The sequence below is a fragment of the Phalangium opilio genome, unplaced genomic scaffold (genome assembly GCF_054372755.1).
Source record: "Phalangium opilio isolate 3A_F unplaced genomic scaffold, DU_Popi_V2 ptg000070l_1, whole genome shotgun sequence".
NCBI lineage: Eukaryota > Metazoa > Arthropoda > Arachnida > Opiliones > Phalangiidae > Phalangium > Phalangium opilio.
In genome coordinates this window covers 7,818,433-7,835,529 of record NW_028324182.1, presented here as the reverse complement: position 1 = coordinate 7,835,529, position 17,097 = coordinate 7,818,433, and the positions used below count along the sequence as shown (strand labels likewise).

The 17,097-nt window shown below is 38.3% G+C and overlaps 1 long non-coding RNA gene and 1 other non-coding gene across 2 annotated transcripts in view; one reads left to right on the top strand and one right to left on the bottom strand.

Moving 5' to 3' along the window:
- The window catches only part of LOC149661388 (uncharacterized), a 286,806-nt gene that overhangs the window by 210,915 nt on the left and 58,794 nt on the right, over positions 1-17,097 (bottom strand). The gene's annotated exons all lie outside the window — the stretch shown is intronic.
- TRNAV-CAC (transfer RNA valine (anticodon CAC)) lies at positions 14,276-14,348 on the top strand. Its single transcript has one exon. It is a non-coding gene; the product is annotated as a tRNA-Val (tRNA).

Below are 17,097 nucleotides of genomic sequence, written 5' to 3'. Positions count from 1 at the left end.
CACTGCCAAATTAGCAATATACTTTATAAGACGGCTGACGAGAGGATAAAAAACCGGAGAGACCTTTTACGTCTTTTTCGGGATAAGTGGATTACACGGCTGACCTTTTTTTAAACGTATTACTAAAACTAAATTTGATTAAACGAAAGAATGGGATGGGAGGAGTTGAAGTATTTCAGAGAAAAAGAAGTCCTGAATACTTTAAAATAATTCCAGGGTTTACACTGGGTTAGCTATATACATACATATTAATACTTGTGTTGCAGTTGCATAACCAAAATAATTTTTGTTCCCAAACAAAATATCACACACGTAAATGCAGCTACCTAAATATCAAGACCACCCTAGCTGCACATGTACACGAAAAAATACCAGGCGCACCCTTTCTATATTGCAAACTGTATCAAACCTTGTAGCGGGGTTTTATCATTCCACGACTTGAGGGGCTCGCGCAACCTCGCTACTCTAACGATTCCATAAAACGAGTGAAAAACTCAAGAAAGAGTAGACTTTTTTGAACAAGCAATTTTATTAGTGACCGTTCATCTCTGAGTCTAAGGAGAGAGTCCCCTCCTCTTACAAAGTTTATACCAATCCCCCAAAAATATAGGTAAAACTAGGCAGGACCTCCTAGGTAAAACTGTTACAATAGAATAGGAAATGTGGCGCCGCGATGGCCGATAAGATCATGGTGGGAAAGGGGTCCAAAAATAGAGAGTTCAGATATTTCTAGTGATATGAGAGTTTGACAAGTTACTTGAATAGGTAAGATAAATGACTGTGTTAAGACTTAAAAGTGTAGGCCGAAATCCTTTGCTACAACTCCCCCCTTCTTTAAAAAGGACGCGCATAGTGTCCAAAATCAATGTGAAAATACACAAAAGAAAAATCTTTAACTTGGTCTCTTGGTCTACCGCGTTTGACAACAGTAAAAACATTACTACAACTCGAATCAAAAAAAATTTTTTTTTTACAAACAAATAAAATAAAAAAATTCATTTTAGCACAAATGGAATTAATCAGACCAATAAAATTAATCGTCCTAATAATAATAAAAAGAACAGTTGAATCTTATATTCACTCCTGTTGGTTTTCAACACATAATTTTTTTTTTTTTTTTTTTTCAAATCTTTCTTTGCTAGCCTATTTGGGATATTTAATAGGTCTTTTAACCTTTCTAGGTGGTCTTGAAGTTACTTGCCTATTTGATTCTTTGTTAGATTTCTGATCATTGTTCAAAGGTAAACTTGCTTCTCTCTGGTTATATTTTTTTAAGTTTTGCACATGGAAAGTGCCGTAATTAATATTGTCATTTAAACCTTCAATTTCATAGTTGACATTAGATTTAACTTTAGAAATTTTATACGGGCCTTCCCATTTTTCTGCCAGTTTTTTCGAAAAATATTTGTCTTTCTTTGAAATGGGGTGTGTTCTAACTAACACAAGTTCACCTAAACTAAATCTCACGTCTTTACGCGACTTATCATAGTTTTTCTTTTGTTTCTGAAATTCAGATTCTTTGGACGCGATCGCATTTGCCATTATACTTTCAACCTTATCTTTTAACTTTCTAACATAGGCGTCTACATCTGAATTTACAGAGTCTGTTTTGCCAATAGCTCTGTCTATGGGCATTTTCATCTCGCGCCCAGTAAGGACTAAATGTGGACTATACTTTGTCGTCGCCTGTGGTACCGAATTTATAGCCATCGCTAAAAATGGTAGTTTACTGTCCCACGTTCGATGCTCGTCGTTAATAAAACAAGATATTAGGGTTTTGATGGTCTTGTTTTCTCTCTCGGTAAAATTTGTCTGCGGATGGTAGGTAGTGGTGTACACTACCTTTGAACCCCAGTCGTTTACAACTCCTCTGAAGCAATCGGAGATAAACTGTGGTCCATTGTCACAAAGAATGGCTCTTGGCACTCCATACCGTGGAAAAATATTCTCAGATAAATTTTTTGCAATGTTCTTAGCCGTTGCCTTTCTTAATGGGAACATTTCCACGTATTTTGAGAAATGATCCACCACGACCAACAGATATTCATTTCCTTTCGTACTCTTAGGAAAGGATCCTTGTAAATCCATGGCGATTAGTTCCCATGGTTCTGATGGTGGAATAGTTTGTAGTAAACCCGATGGTTTTTGATTCGAACCTTTTACTCTCTGACAAATTTCACACGAACGAACATACTTTTCGCAATCTTGGTACATTCCGTCCCAATACGCAGTATTTTTAACCCTCCAGTAGGTTTTCTCCAAGCCCAAATGCCCCGATATGGGTTGATCATGCGATATTGATAAAAACTTTGCCCTTAAACTGCGAGGTATAACTGGACGATACGCTATAGGGATTTCCAACTTCCCTTCATGACGACATGGTCTTGTTTCGATAAGCCTGTACAATATTTTATCAGACATCGAATAACGATGCGCTTTCTTCTTAATTTTCCGCGCCAAACGGTTATTTTCTGGCAAAGACGAATCTTTTAGGTATGCTTTATAGGCAGCTATTTCTGAGTCGCTATCTTGCTCTTCGATGAACTCTTCTCTATCGAATGCCAAATCAGAATTTTCAAATTTAATTTTAGAGTCTTTTCTAGCTGCGATGGCCGCTAGCTTTCCAACTTTTCCTTCAGGAATCCTGGGACTCATTATTTCTTCAAAATATTCTCGGTTTGAATTGTCAAAATCCGATTCAGCGGCATCAACTGGCGCTCTGGATAACGCATCCGCCACTACGTTTTCTTTTCCTCGTCTGTGTACTACGTCAAAGTAAAATTCTTGGGTCTGAATCGCCCAACGTGTTAGCCTAGATGAGGAATCTCTCATCTTCCTAAGCCATAATAAAGCGCTGCTATCCGTTACGAGGGTAAAACGTATCCCTTCAATATATTGTCGGAATTTCGATATCGCCCATACGATCGCTAATAGTTCACGTTCAGTAGCGTGATAATTTCTTTCCGCATCTTTGAATTTACAGCTCATGAAAGAAATAACTTTCTCTCTCCCTTCATTGTCTACTTGATACAAGACTGCGCCTGCACCGATTAAGCTGGCATCAGTCTGGACGAAGAATGGCAGTTCGTAGTCAGGGTAATGCAAGATAGGAGCTGTGGCCAAACGGGTTTTCAACTCTAGAAACGCCTTCTCCCTCTTGTCGTTCCATTCCCAACTTACGTTGCTCTTAGTTAACTCAGTCAAAGGGTAGGCGACCTCTGAGAAGTTCGGGACGAACTCCCTATACCACCCCGCGAGACCAATAAAGGCTCGGACCTCCTTCACATTTTTCGGTCTAGGGTAACCCGTTACGGCTTTTACTTTGTCGCTATCGACACTTATCCCGTTTTTTCCCACCAGGTGGCCAAGGAATTTTAACTCTTCCTTCAGAAAATGGCATTTTGAGGCCTTACACGTAAAACCTGCCTCTCTCAAAATTGTAAATACGTTTCTTAAGTGTTCTAGGTGCTCTTCAAGGGTCTTCGAGTAAACTAAAATATCGTCTATGTAGACTACTACGCTTTTTCCCAATTCTTCGCGGAATATTGAAGCGATACAGCGTTGAAAGGTCGCTGGGGAATTCTTCAACCCAAAAGGTAAAACATTAAATTCGAAGAGTCCCTTGTGCGTCACGAACGCTGTATAAGGCTTTGTTTCCTCCTCTAACGCGATCTGCCAAAATCCATCCTTAAGGTCCAATATGGAAAAATACTTGGCTCCAGTTAACGCGTTAATTTGCTCTCTAATATTTGGAATGGGGTATGCATCAGCTACCGTTATTTCATTCAGCTTTCTATAATCTCCACAAAAGCGATAGGTTGAGTCCTTCTTTTTGACTACTAATACTGGTGAAGCGTAAGGAGAATTACTAGGCCTAATAATCTTTCTTTTGAGCATCTCCTCAATTTGTTCTTCAATTATTTTCTTCTTGAAAGGTGCCATCGGATACGGTCTTGATTTAATAGGTACCTCGGTACTAAGCGTTATCGTATGCTTAACTACCGAAGTTTGACCAGGCTCTCCCGTAAATACGTCTGGGAAATCTTCTAGTATCTCTCCTATTACGGGTGGTACTTCCATTTCAGCTGATTCTCTAGTTTCCATAATTTCTTCGGTCTTACTAACCGCAATAGATTCATTTTTCTCTGATCTCGGATTATGCAATGGGTGTAATGTCTCTTCGAAACCGAAAGAATAAGCTGATACATGAGGTTTAGCGTGTAACCCGGTGTGCAGACAAAAATCCCATCCCAGAATTACTTCGCTTTCTAAAACCGCTGTTACTCCGATCCTAAACTTCCAAGATTTTTCTACCATTCTAATGATTACATCCGCTTCACCAAGCATTGTCATAGGGACCTCATTCGCGACAACTAGCGTTGGACCACTCCACGGATTCAAATTATTATCTTCTCGAATGGCTTGCCAAACGGCCTGTGGAACTACTGTATAATCTGACCCACTATCAATCAACGCTACTCCCTTCCATGATCCAATGGCTACGGGAACTTTGGGTCTTCCACGTTTCCGAAATTCTTCTCTCATTTTTGCAAAATAACTATCTTCCTTTTCCTTTTCCAGTCCCGGAAAATTTGTTAATTCATCCCAGTTGCTATCCACCATTTCGATCTCTTCACTCGCTTCATCCAACTTCTCAGTTTGTATCGGTTCTTGGCTTCTGACTGCCATAATGACTGAAATAGTGTCTGGGATATCCTCCTGTGCAACCGAATTATCTGCCGGTCCGTCTTGTTCAGAGACCGACGATACCTTCCCCCCTTGGGTATTTGATTCTTTCTTTGAGCAGTGGAACGCTTTATGTCCGGTCTTATGGCACTTAAAACATTCTAATGGGTTCGAACGCGAATTGCCAATCCTAGGTTCTACGTTTTGACTCCTAGACCTGTTATTATTGACAGGGTACCGTGGCTTTGTACCGTTTGTCAGGGTGTTTGCTTCTCTTTTAGGTTCGCTGCTGTAACGGTTGATAGGCTCTACTCTTTGAATCCTACTATTAAACCGATTGACGTTGTGGCTATTTTGCCGATATGAATTATCATATTCTCTTGTTTGGGCCAGTAAACCTTGTGCTCGTTGAGCTTCTTCCTGAACTTCCGTTAATGTTGGGTTTGCAGGTAAGCGCATAATTTGTAACAAGTGTGGATTCAACCCACTTACTACCTTTTCTCCGAGACTGACAGTGTTAATATTCGGATCTAACTGTCTGCATAACCTTTCTTTCTCGAGCATATAATCCAAAACGGATTCATTTGGTTTCTGCCTTCTTTGCGAGACCTTACTTTCTAACTGGCTACGGTAATCGAAACCCACAAACGAACGACAAAACTTATCCCTGAACTCTGACCACGTGTTAATTTCATGGCAAACACGATCCCACCAATATATAAGATCTCCTTCCAACATGAATTCCACATTACTAAGTAATTGCGCGTCGGTTAACCGTGAAAGACGCCGGTATCTCTCGACCTCTCCCAAAAATGAATAAGCATCTTGCCCACTCTTGAACTTGGGAGGAGTCGAATTTCCCATGTTCAAGGAGTTTGATGTGGGGATACAATAAGGGGTTGCATTAACATTTAGCCCTGGTGGCCTTACGTTTCTATTTACTACTATCTGGGGACTGGTGTTAGTATCATTATTTACTAACTCGGAAGTAAATAAGTTATGATCATAAATGTCCGTATCCGACGAAGCGGATGAATTTGGTCGAGGGTTACCAGCATCCTCCCCCGACGAAATTTCCTGATTAACTTGATTTGGATTTCCTCTCTCATTTAACGTTTGTAAAGCTAATTCTATCTTTCTATTGTTTCTTTCTTCGAATGACTTAAACATTTCACCCACCTCACTGGTCAGTGTAGCCATGAGTGCTTGTATTTCACTACGATTCATGGTTTACCTTACTCAAAACCAAATCAAAATCTAAATTTAAACCAAATCAATTTCGACTTACTACTTGGCGAATCCGTTCACGCCTAAAAAAAAATTTTTTTTTTTTTCTTTGTAACTGTTTTTTTTTTTTTTATTTTTACGTAATTAAGTTCAAAAGTTCAAATAGTCTCTTCACAACTTCACGTAGCTATGGCTTCCACCCTCTACGTTTTCGGCTTTAGCGTGGCAATGGATTTCTTCCCTCCACGTCGGTCCTCGATGAGACTTCTTGGTGACCCTCGCTGATGTCCAATGATGGCTATGGCCTGTTTAGCCCTCCACCTCCTGCAATCTCCAACCAGGTCGCAAGTACTCCTCCGGTGCGTTACTTGATGCGGCTATGAAGGCCCCGCAGTTCCTTCCTCCACATCAAACTTCTTACGGCAATGAAGACCCCGCAGTTTCTTCCTCCGTGGGCCGGCGATGAGTTTGATTGCGATTGGTTTCCAGCTTAATTAGTACTCCTTCCGTTGGAACACATCTTCTTCCGTTCAACACTCGTATAATTTACTAACTGGGAACTTGCAAGACTTTCCTAACTACCTTAGTCTTGCCCGGCGCCTCCACCAAATAGATGTAGCGGGGTTTTATCATTCCACGACTTGAGGGGCTCGCGCAACCTCGCTACTCTAACGATTCCATAAAACGAGTGAAAAACTCAAGAAAGAGTAGACTTTTTTGAACAAGCAATTTTATTAGTGACCGTTCATCTCTGAGTCTAAGGAGAGAGTCCCCTCCTCTTACAAAGTTTATACCAATCCCCCAAAAATATAGGTAAAACTAGGCAGGACCTCCTAGGTAAAACTGTTACAATAGAATAGGAAATGTGGCGCCGCGATGGCCGATAAGATCATGGTGGGAAAGGGGTCCAAAAATAGAGAGTTCAGATATTTCTAGTGATATGAGAGTTTGACAAGTTACTTGAATAGGTAAGATAAATGACTGTGTTAAGACTTAAAAGTGTAGGCCGAAATCCTTTGCTACAACCTTCTCAAAAATAACTTTTTTTATGAAAATTAGGTATGTTAAATTATCTTGAAAAAACTAATCTTACTAAATTAAATTAGTATTAAATTAAATTAAATACTAAATTATTAAAAAGATAATTAATCTATCGTCAAGCTAAATTCCATTAAAAAAGAAAAATAGAAATCATAAAATTCAACACCCCTTATTAAATATAATGGAGTAGTCCACTAAAAAGTGGCATGTATTCCTAATTAACGCCGCCACGAAGCTGCCAAGGCTTAACTCTTACTAAATTAAATCAGTATTAAATTAAATTAAACACTAAAATATTTTAAAGATAATTAATCTGTCATCAAGCTAAATTCCATTTCAAACGAAAAATAGAAATCATAAAATTCAACACCCCTTATTAAATATAATGGAGTAGTCCACTAAAAACCGCGTGTATTCCTAATTAACGCCGCCACGAGGCTGCCAAGGCTTAACTCTTACTAAATTAAATTAGTATTAAACTAAATTAAACACTACAATATTTTAAAGATAATTAATCTATCGTCAAGCTAAATTCCATTTGAAACGAAAAATAGAAATCATAAAATTCAACACCCCTTTTTAAATATAATGGAGTGGTCCACTAAAAGCGGCATGTATTCCTAAATCCTAATTAACGCCGCCACGAGGCTGCCAAGGCTTAACTCACACTACAAAATTTCGCAATATAAATTCGGCCAAAACTCACCAAAATTCAAGTAATCGTAGAAACCATTAATCATAAATCCGCTTCAGTAGATACCAATAATTAATTAGCTACTTTTATCGCGAAATAATCAAACTTTTTATTAAAATTATTCTAGCACATTTTCAATTTCATCGACGTCTTAACAGCGTAACGTTTTCTCATGGCTGTTAAACTTGTGGGAAGAAAGAGGGCAAGCAAATTTAGATCAGGGGGGGGGGGTTCAATTCAGTTTGACTATCGCCCCCCTCCTCGCACCCGCGTTCGTAGGCCCGATAAAAAATTAATTTGAGAAAAATTCGCCTAAATGGAGAGGGTATAGATTTAATTTTTAAATCCCAATGTAGAATTACCGTATTTTTTCCTCCCTCCCTCTTTGAAATTAGGTTCGAAAATTAATTTTAAAAAATATCGATATGACCCAAATTACGTCGTTTAACCGAAAAGTTTACAATTTGGCCTAAATGGATTTTAATGTGAACGAGACTAAATAGGTCTTCGTTTGCAACGGTTTTGAAAAAAACTTATAAGAAATCGCGAGCCGACAAGAAATAAAAAAATCGTCGATGCCAAAGAGATGTCGTGTTTCGCGATCGAATGATTTCGAATATCGTAAAAGGAATACGTGTTTCTGAAAGATTTCTACTACTCCCTTTTTTATTCTTACATGAATTAGTTCAATTCGACACGTAATAATATTCCATTTAATCCTATTTCTTTAACATAAAAATAGTTTTCCCAGGCTTATACCACGCAAATTCATGTATGAAAGAGAAGTAATTCATAGGAACATTTTTATTTTTTGTTCCAAGAACAGTAATCCCCCCCACCCTTGTCTTCTATCCGTTATTTCATTCCCTCTCAAACGAATTACATCGCGAAAGGGATTCTGGGAGACGAAATAAAGAAAGAAAGAAAAATTATATGGAAAGTCAATATTCGACTTGGAAAATCTTTTCTTTTGGCATTCCTCCGCGGATGTTTCTCGCTTGATAGAACACGAGAAAAAGTTCAAAAAGACCCCCAGAAGAAGGAAATCCAACCCTCATGGCATTTTTGCTTAACGTTTCTGATAATTTATTTATAGGCAAACACGAGGGGGTTAAGGCTTACAAGTGAGGGGTTACGTAAAGTCTGCTCTACAAGAAACAAATATGTATTTTTCTAGAAACGATTCCGATGGGGCGGGAATCCGAGGGATGGAGAAAGAGATTATGTAATAAGTTTTGCTTAAATACACATGTAAAGCTTATTTTTGATCTTAATTGAGGTGTAAAATTGAATTTACTAAACGGACAAGGTAAAAATTCTTAATGATAAGGGTTCAATTTAAAAGTTTGCGTACTCTAATTTACGTTTTTGTGTAATATTATCCTCTAATAAAAATTAAAATATTTCATTAAAATTACTTTCAGTCACTGCTATAGCTAAAGAGATATTTATAGGTTAGGAAAAACAGAAACCTTTCGAATCAATCTTTCCTTTGATTCACTTTCCCTTTAAATATTTTTTTCGCAATGGCTTTTAGATTTTTCAGCGGCTTCTTTTTTTCTAACATTATTTCATGGAACCCTTTTTCATTCTCGAGGTTGTATTTTTTATATAAAGGATCGATATATTGGTTTAATAGATAGCAACCATAGATATTTCATTTTAAAATTTCTCTTTTTACTGGTGAAGGAAAAAAAAATAAAGAAAAGGAATCACTATTGGCATAACCCATTACATGGATGGACCGAAGAATGCTTTAAAAATTCAGCTCTGAAAAATATTCCGCGACTCAGTTGAATTTTGGGACTTCGACTGGTACTTGAAGTGCTTTTTATAAACCTCCACGTTTTTCTATGGTTTTTCCCTTCGGCGAAGGGAATATATTGCCTCTCTTAACATCTTTGGGTTGTAGTTGTAGGATGGGCCCAGTGTTTTTGCACCCGAGTAATGCAATGCATTTTAGGGATTTTTTCGGCTCCATCTCGTAGTGAGAAAAAGGATTCTTGCCCGTTTTAGTTTGCGAAAAAGATATGGATGGTGAATACTATATTGAAACTGTTCGAAGTACAACCACACTTTACGGTTTAACAACTTAAAAGTGAATGCCTTAAATTATGGATGCGTGTTTACGAAACATATATCTTAAACAGAATATGCTCCTAAGCCTATATATCGCTAATCCACCGCTCCTATTGGCTGTTGCTATAACCTATATAGGTTTTGAACGCTTGAATGAGTATTAATGTCAAAAATCAGTTTTCAGCCTTGGCGTTTGCGTTTTCTCGCACGCTTGTGAAGGCGCCTTTATAGCGTTAGATATATTTAAGTTTTAAGCATTAAATTTAAGAAAGTACTTTGTTTATAGAACGCTTGATAAATATCAGATGACGTTATTTATCCATCACTAAATCAGCTTGTTTTCCTTTCGCTCCTCATGCATACTACAGTCTCGTTTTCGTTCTTTATGTATAAGAGGGTCTCGCAAATCCTTTGGCATCGCGCGGAATAAAGATTTTTTTCTTTTCTCTCTCGGTCTGACACGGATCTCGTTCGATTTCTTCGTCGACGAGTTAGCTACTACTCAGACGTATTCCCCGCAAGTATTCCTTGGCGCACCTCTTTCGAATAAAGAAAGAAGCTTAAAGGAGGATAGGGAAATTATTCAACGTCGTCTTTCTAAATCGAAGACGTTTCTCTCCGCTCCTCCGTCTCTCTTTTTCTGCCAAAGCATCATGGTATCGGTTTGCGGGCGGCCCATACTTGACGCGTTCGCTAACTCGCCCGTCAAAAAAAGAGAACGTCCGAAAAGAATCTCTTCCCGTTCCGTTTCGAGAATCGCGTGACCGTCTGCTCCTATCCTCTCTTGGAGCAATTAACCGTAGGAGATTATCAAGCATAAAATCCGGTTCAGTTTGCCCTCGAACCACTTACTTTAAGTTGTTTGAAAAGTATCTTCTTAGGTTTTCACTCCAAGGTTCCAAGGTCTCGCATGACCCAGGGTGAAAGTTAACTCCCGAAGAAAAAAAAGAGAGAGAGAGTTTGTCCAAGTCACCGTGACCGTTTTCTATAAGGGTGCGTGGAATAAAGGTACATTTTGAAACGGACAGGGACAGCAGCTACAGCCGTCGGTGACTGAGTGAAGGGATTTCTTTTAATGTCCCCATCTACCTTCTAGGACCGCTCCCTCAACCCCTTTATAGAATTGAAATTTCAAATAAGGGTGAATTTTATGTTTTACATAACCCATGCAACGTTACTTTCTCTCTCTCTCTCTCTCTGAGAAACCGTATCTTTTCAGATCGAAATTTATCCCGAAAACATTCGCGGGTGGGCTAACATATGCAAATATTTCACTGTACCAGCTGGCAAAGGAATTAAACCTACTCCTATTGAGTTATAAATTTAATTTTAACGCTTCACCCTATGAGCTTCTGACAATACAAGCATTGATGAAAAAGAAAAGTACCCCAACAGGAAAAAAAATTCACTTAGTGCCGGAAGTACGCGGTATAAATAATAAAACTTGCTTTGATAAATAAATCACGAAGATGGTAGTTTTCGTGAAATCTTCCTTAACCTTCCCCTTCTCTCTCCCGAACGCTGCTACTTACTGAAAAAGACTCACGGGGATTATCAAGGGCGATATTTTCTGGTTCAAGGCTCTCTCTGGGTTCACATTCCCATCTTTACTAGATGCCTTCTCCCTATATATACACCTATATATCTTTTTTTCCTCAAAAGCGGTAGGGATATGATGTACGAATGAATAAAGAGATGGAGAAGCTAATGGACACGCGTTACCAGAAATATAGTAAACCGAAAAATTCTGGTGATACGGCATTGAAACCATTACTATTTTTTCACCAAAAAGCTTACTTCGGATGAATAGGCTTTTGTCAAGTGAAAGCTAGCTAGTCTGGTATCACGCGAACTCCCACGAGTCTAGAAAACTTTTAAATCCACCTACGGGAAGTCGTTGCCCTTGGAAACCATCCCTGGTTCTATACTATTTGATACAGGAAATTGGAGAAGAGGGAATGAAATGCACTCCCTACATGAACATATATATTCAATGGAATAATTTTATACATGTATACGACTTCCTTCCTTTCCTATCAAAAAAATATCTTCCAAGAAACAAGGTCGGCAATCGAAATTTTAAAAGTCACTCGAGAACTAAAAAACATTAAAAAATTTAGGTGACTTAAATATAACCTTATTTTCTCGCATTGATCTAAGAAAGTTTCCCCGTGGAGGAATTAAATGTTAGATGGAATCTTCGGGAATAAGTAGAAATCAAAACCGAGGAAATTAAATATTAAACGCCACTAAAGTAAACGCAGTAAGAAACCCGAAACGCTCTCCAATTTCCCCAGGATTTAAAAATGGAAGAAAGAAACGAATCCAAAATTTCGTTATCCGGCAAATAAAAAAAGATGCTCTTAGTTTAAGAGAAGATTTCTTGAGCGGGTAAAAAAGCTACGTATGGGTTTCTCGATTTATCCGGGTCAAAAGATCTTTCCACCATCCCAGACTGACTGAAGTAAATGGAAGAAAAGAAGACAAATAAAGAAGAAGGGGGAGTGAAATAAAACTAGAAGAAGACGTCGTTAGAGAGGATAACAAAGGACTTAATCCCTCGAAAACACGAGCGGGGAGACGCGGGGATATCTCACGGGAATATAATAGGACATCAATAGGAACCCGATTGGACGCTAATAGAAGCCCCCTATAAGAAGCGGGGGAAGGTGTTAAAAGAACTATAAACACGATAGCTTAATTGCACCCCGCGTAGCTACCCGAAGAGGGTAACGTGGTGAACAAAGCTAAAAGGTTAGTCTTAGAAGCTGGGGGTTCAAATTGTCTTCCCTGGCTACGGAACAGGCAGGAGATTTAATGATATGAGTGCCGGGAACGGGGACTTGCTTGACCATCTCCCGGGAAAGAAGGTCTATTCCCCTAATGGGAGCTGAAAAGATGTGATGAAGTAGGCTTAAGGTTAGGCTTATGGACGACGTAAGTATACGGAGGTTTCGCCTAAAACATGGGCTTTCGTCGTATTTTGAGGGTATCTTCGAATGGTAGCGTTGTGAACCTTAAGGTTCCGTTAAGTTTTTACTCCAAGGATCATAAGTCCCTGAATGAACGGCCATGGTAAGGATGAATATTGTCGCCTGGCGCGGTGCCGCGTGGCGTTAAGGCAAATTGGTGTTAGTTCTTAAGGGTAGTTTGCAATGAGAGCTAAGAGAAAGACATAATCTGGATGGAAGAACGCTAACCATCGTGAAAAAAGGGGGACACGAGACACTCCCGTTCGTTATGTTAAAGCGAGGACAAGTACCTACTGGCGTAATAGTATCGACACTGCCTCTTTTCTTTTGTCTTCATTTATGAAGTCGAAAATTGCGGATACCCCTGTTCTTTGAGATGCACTATTCCATCGTTTCAAGACCTCCATTCTTCCTCCAGTTTCCAACCAACTCTCAGTCTCTTTCTCGGTTGAAATGATTATTACTTCTCTTAGGGATGGCATCGAGCGGGTTCGGTACCTATATGTAAAAGGGTGATAACGATAAATGGACATCGACGACGACTCTAATAAAAAGAAACACGTTGGCCATTGCAAGAAAATGGACGTGATATGGTGATAAAGAAGGATCGGAAGACAGGGGAGATTGCCACTACAAAGTTTGTAGAAAATAAATGAAGCGGTTGGATGGAGGAATCTGACCACAAATTATTTCACTGGACCTCAATGAACACTGACAATATTTCAATAAAAATGATTTCTATGAAAATTACTTTTCATCCCAGTAAAATACTTCATAATGGATTCTTATTATTTGTGGAGGGTCAAGAAGAACTGCGAAACCTTTTTTTCTTGATCTATTAATCTTGTCCACGCTTTCAGTTTCTACGTAAGAAATACAACAAAGAGAGAGGATGAGAAAAAAATAGCATCTTTGGAAAAACACACCTGGATAAAAAAGAGCATTTATTTAGAGGAGACGCTATCGACGGCGCGGGGTTGAAACAATAAACGTCAGGGAGCAAAGCGACCCATTCTTTACGTTCCCTATCTAAAAGCTTAATGACGATGGCATCAAAGAAAAGAAGAAAAAAACCCTTATACATATAATACAACTCGAACTACCTATAAGATTTTTTAGAACCCTTTCTGGCCATTAAACTTTTTTATTACAGATGGTATAAAAAGTGTAGATGATCCACTAAGAGAACAGAACAAAGTAAAGCTATTGCGCACGCAAAAAAGGGAAGTCTGCGTTGTATAAAGAATTCTACAGGGCCGGTAGGCCCTTGTAGATATGACTTGATACCGTTTTGTAACGTTAAAGTAATATTCACCCGCTTTTGCTAATTTCCTATGGAGATTAACATGGGTTTTTCGTGATCTTTCCCCACCGCTAACTTAAAAACTACAGCGAAGTTACGTTTCGGAATTATCTTAAATTAACAATTAAGTATTCAGGGTGTGCTATCAGCCAGTTTGATCAAAAAAATTAAGTCTAAGTATGTTAATTTTAGTTAATTACAGAAGTACGGCTTTGACCATCGTGATTGGACATAATAATTAGCTAGATCTCTTGGAAAACTCAGTGTTACTACGTATCTGTAGTGTGGTGGTTATCACGTCCGCTTCACACGCGGAAGGTCCCAGGTTCGAGGCCTGGTAGATACATGTATTGACCATCGTGATTGGACATAAGAATTAGCTAGATGTCTTGGAAAACTCATTGCTACCACTTATCTATGGTGCAGTTGTTATCACGTCCGCTTCACACGCGGAAGGTCCCAGGTTCAAGCCCTGGTAGTTACATGTTTTGACAATCGTGATTGGGCGCTTGAATTAGCTAGATCTCTTGGAAAACTCAGTATTACCACGTATCTATGGTGTAGTGGTTATCACGTCCGCCTCACACACGGAAAGTCCCAGGTTCGAGCCCAGGTAAATACATGTTTTAACCATCGTGATTGGACATAATAATTAGTTAGATATCTTGGAAAACTTAGACTTACCACGTGTCTGTGGTGTAGCGTTTTATAATAAATATTTAACAATTATTTCACTTCACTTGGTTTAATAATGTGACATAGGTAGCGTACTTTTTCCCTACTTTTAAAACCATTAAACTAAGTTATATTAGAAGTTCAACAGATTGTCAAAAAAAGATGTTAAAAGCCACTGTAAATGGTGCTTAAATGCCTAATATTCCCTTAATACTTCCAAATAATATTAGTAAATGGCGTGAATTGATCATAGAAATGGGGTTAAAGTACACCCTAAATGATGTCTTTTTTGGCACTGGAAAAAACAGCATATATGGTGTTTGAATGCACCATTATATAGAGTGCAAATATATGACGGTAAAGCAAACATAATTATTCAAAATTTAATTACATTAAGACTGAAGTGAGAGATATTATATAAAAACGTCTTGGTTTGGACCAAGGTCGAAAAAACAAACGATATGTGTGGGGTTTATCAATTGACTGAAGTTTCAGATATTGAAATTTTTTTCTAGTTATTTTTATCCACTCAATCATTAATCAATATTTAATTCAATCAACTGATTTTACTGTTAATAGATCTAGTCCCTCTAAATTAATTGAAAAAATACATATCTACGCGTTTTCAATAACAATTAATTTCATGATAAAATGTTTTCGGAAAATGTAATTGTTCTTGAAAAAGCGTAGATATGTAATTTTTTCAATTAATTTAGAGGGACTAGAACGATTAACAGTAAAATCAGTTGATTGAATTAAATATTGATTAATGATTGAGTGGATAAAAATAACTAGAAAAAAATTTCAATATCTGAAACTTCAGTCAATTGATAAACCCCACACATATCGTTTGTTTTTTCGGCCTTGGTCCAAACCAAGACGTTTTTATATAATCGATGTAGGCTTATAACGTCCAGCTTAGAAATTTCAGAAAATTGCTCGACTTATAGGATCGGATCGGTGGAATTTGCATGGTTAGCCAGAGGGGAAAATCACTTATAGGATTAAAATTCCACGAGAGATTTATCAACCTGTTTGATAAGATTAAGTGATTTGCCCCTCGGTCGGACTAACCATGTTCGCGATATCCAGGCCTCGGAATATATAGCAAGCTAAACGTAATCCTTCATTCAAAGGAGATACGCGAATTGCCAAGATAAGTTATCCACAAAAAGAGACGATGCTCGGGCTTCTAATGGATTTCGGCATGCGTGCCTCGATACAAACAAAAGAGGTGGGTGGTATTAAAATGGGGTAAAACATAGTAAAGCTCCTTGCGCCTACATTAGAGAGCGCCCCGTATTCCCCTAAACTTTTACGAGGACGGTTTCCTTTTTCGCTTCTTAGCAGTTTTATCTCCCTTTTAAGAGCGAATTTGCTGCTCAGGAAGATAGAAAGACGGACGAAGGAAGGGCATTTCAACTATTCCGGGGCTAAGAAGAAAGTCAAACAAGAGGAGTTTCTCACCAGTGGGGGGGGGGGAGAATCTGGATGGATACGGCCCTTGTAAAAGTCGCCAGTAATTCATTTTCAACTTTCTTCCTTTAATTTTAGCTTATCCATCCAACAAAATCAAAACTATTATTTAGCTTCACCTTGAAGACGTTGTTTGACAGCTTTTAATCAACTTTCTTTACTACATTTTATCACGATTTAGTAATGGATAATGCACACCACAAATAGCTTCATCTATAAGGAACCAGACACGTTTGTTATAATGATGATACGCTAATTATGTCCTTTATCCATCTTGTTTTAACCTATTTTGGTCACCCTTTCCTTCGGCGGCAATACCTTCACCCCATGGAGTTTCCTATAGTATAGGTTCTAAAACGAAGGAATGAATACATAGAAATAGGTGTCCCTATAAAGACTCATTTCAAGCTTGAGGGAATGGCTTTTCCTTGTTCGCTAGGTGATTCCAGCTTCTTTTTTTTACAACTACCGTATCTACCTTCTTTTTTATTCAACCTGCCCCTTTTTTATTACACAGAGTGATACAACTTTTTCATCGATAGTTTATTTTGGAGTTTGAAAGAAATCTGTCTGGAATCTAATGATTATTCATTTATGGACTAGAATCTTTTTTATTTTCCCCGTTGAATCTTAATAGCAATTTCGGGTAGCACTTAAGTAAAACTGCAGCTATCGTAAACGACTCTATTGGGCTGACTAAATATAGATTAATGAGCTGGGAACTGCTGGAAGAAACCGAGGGAAACTATTATTCTCCTAACGATTAATGGACTATCGTGTAAAGAGAAGGTTCGTGCGAATGCCAGGCAACGTTCAAAATTGGAAATTGGCTCTATAAAAAACGTGAAAACGAAAAACGGAATAAAAAATTCGAAAACAAGATGAATAAGGCCTAAAAGATAGTTAAATAAATAGTGGACTTGGTTTTACCGGGTCGGCCATCT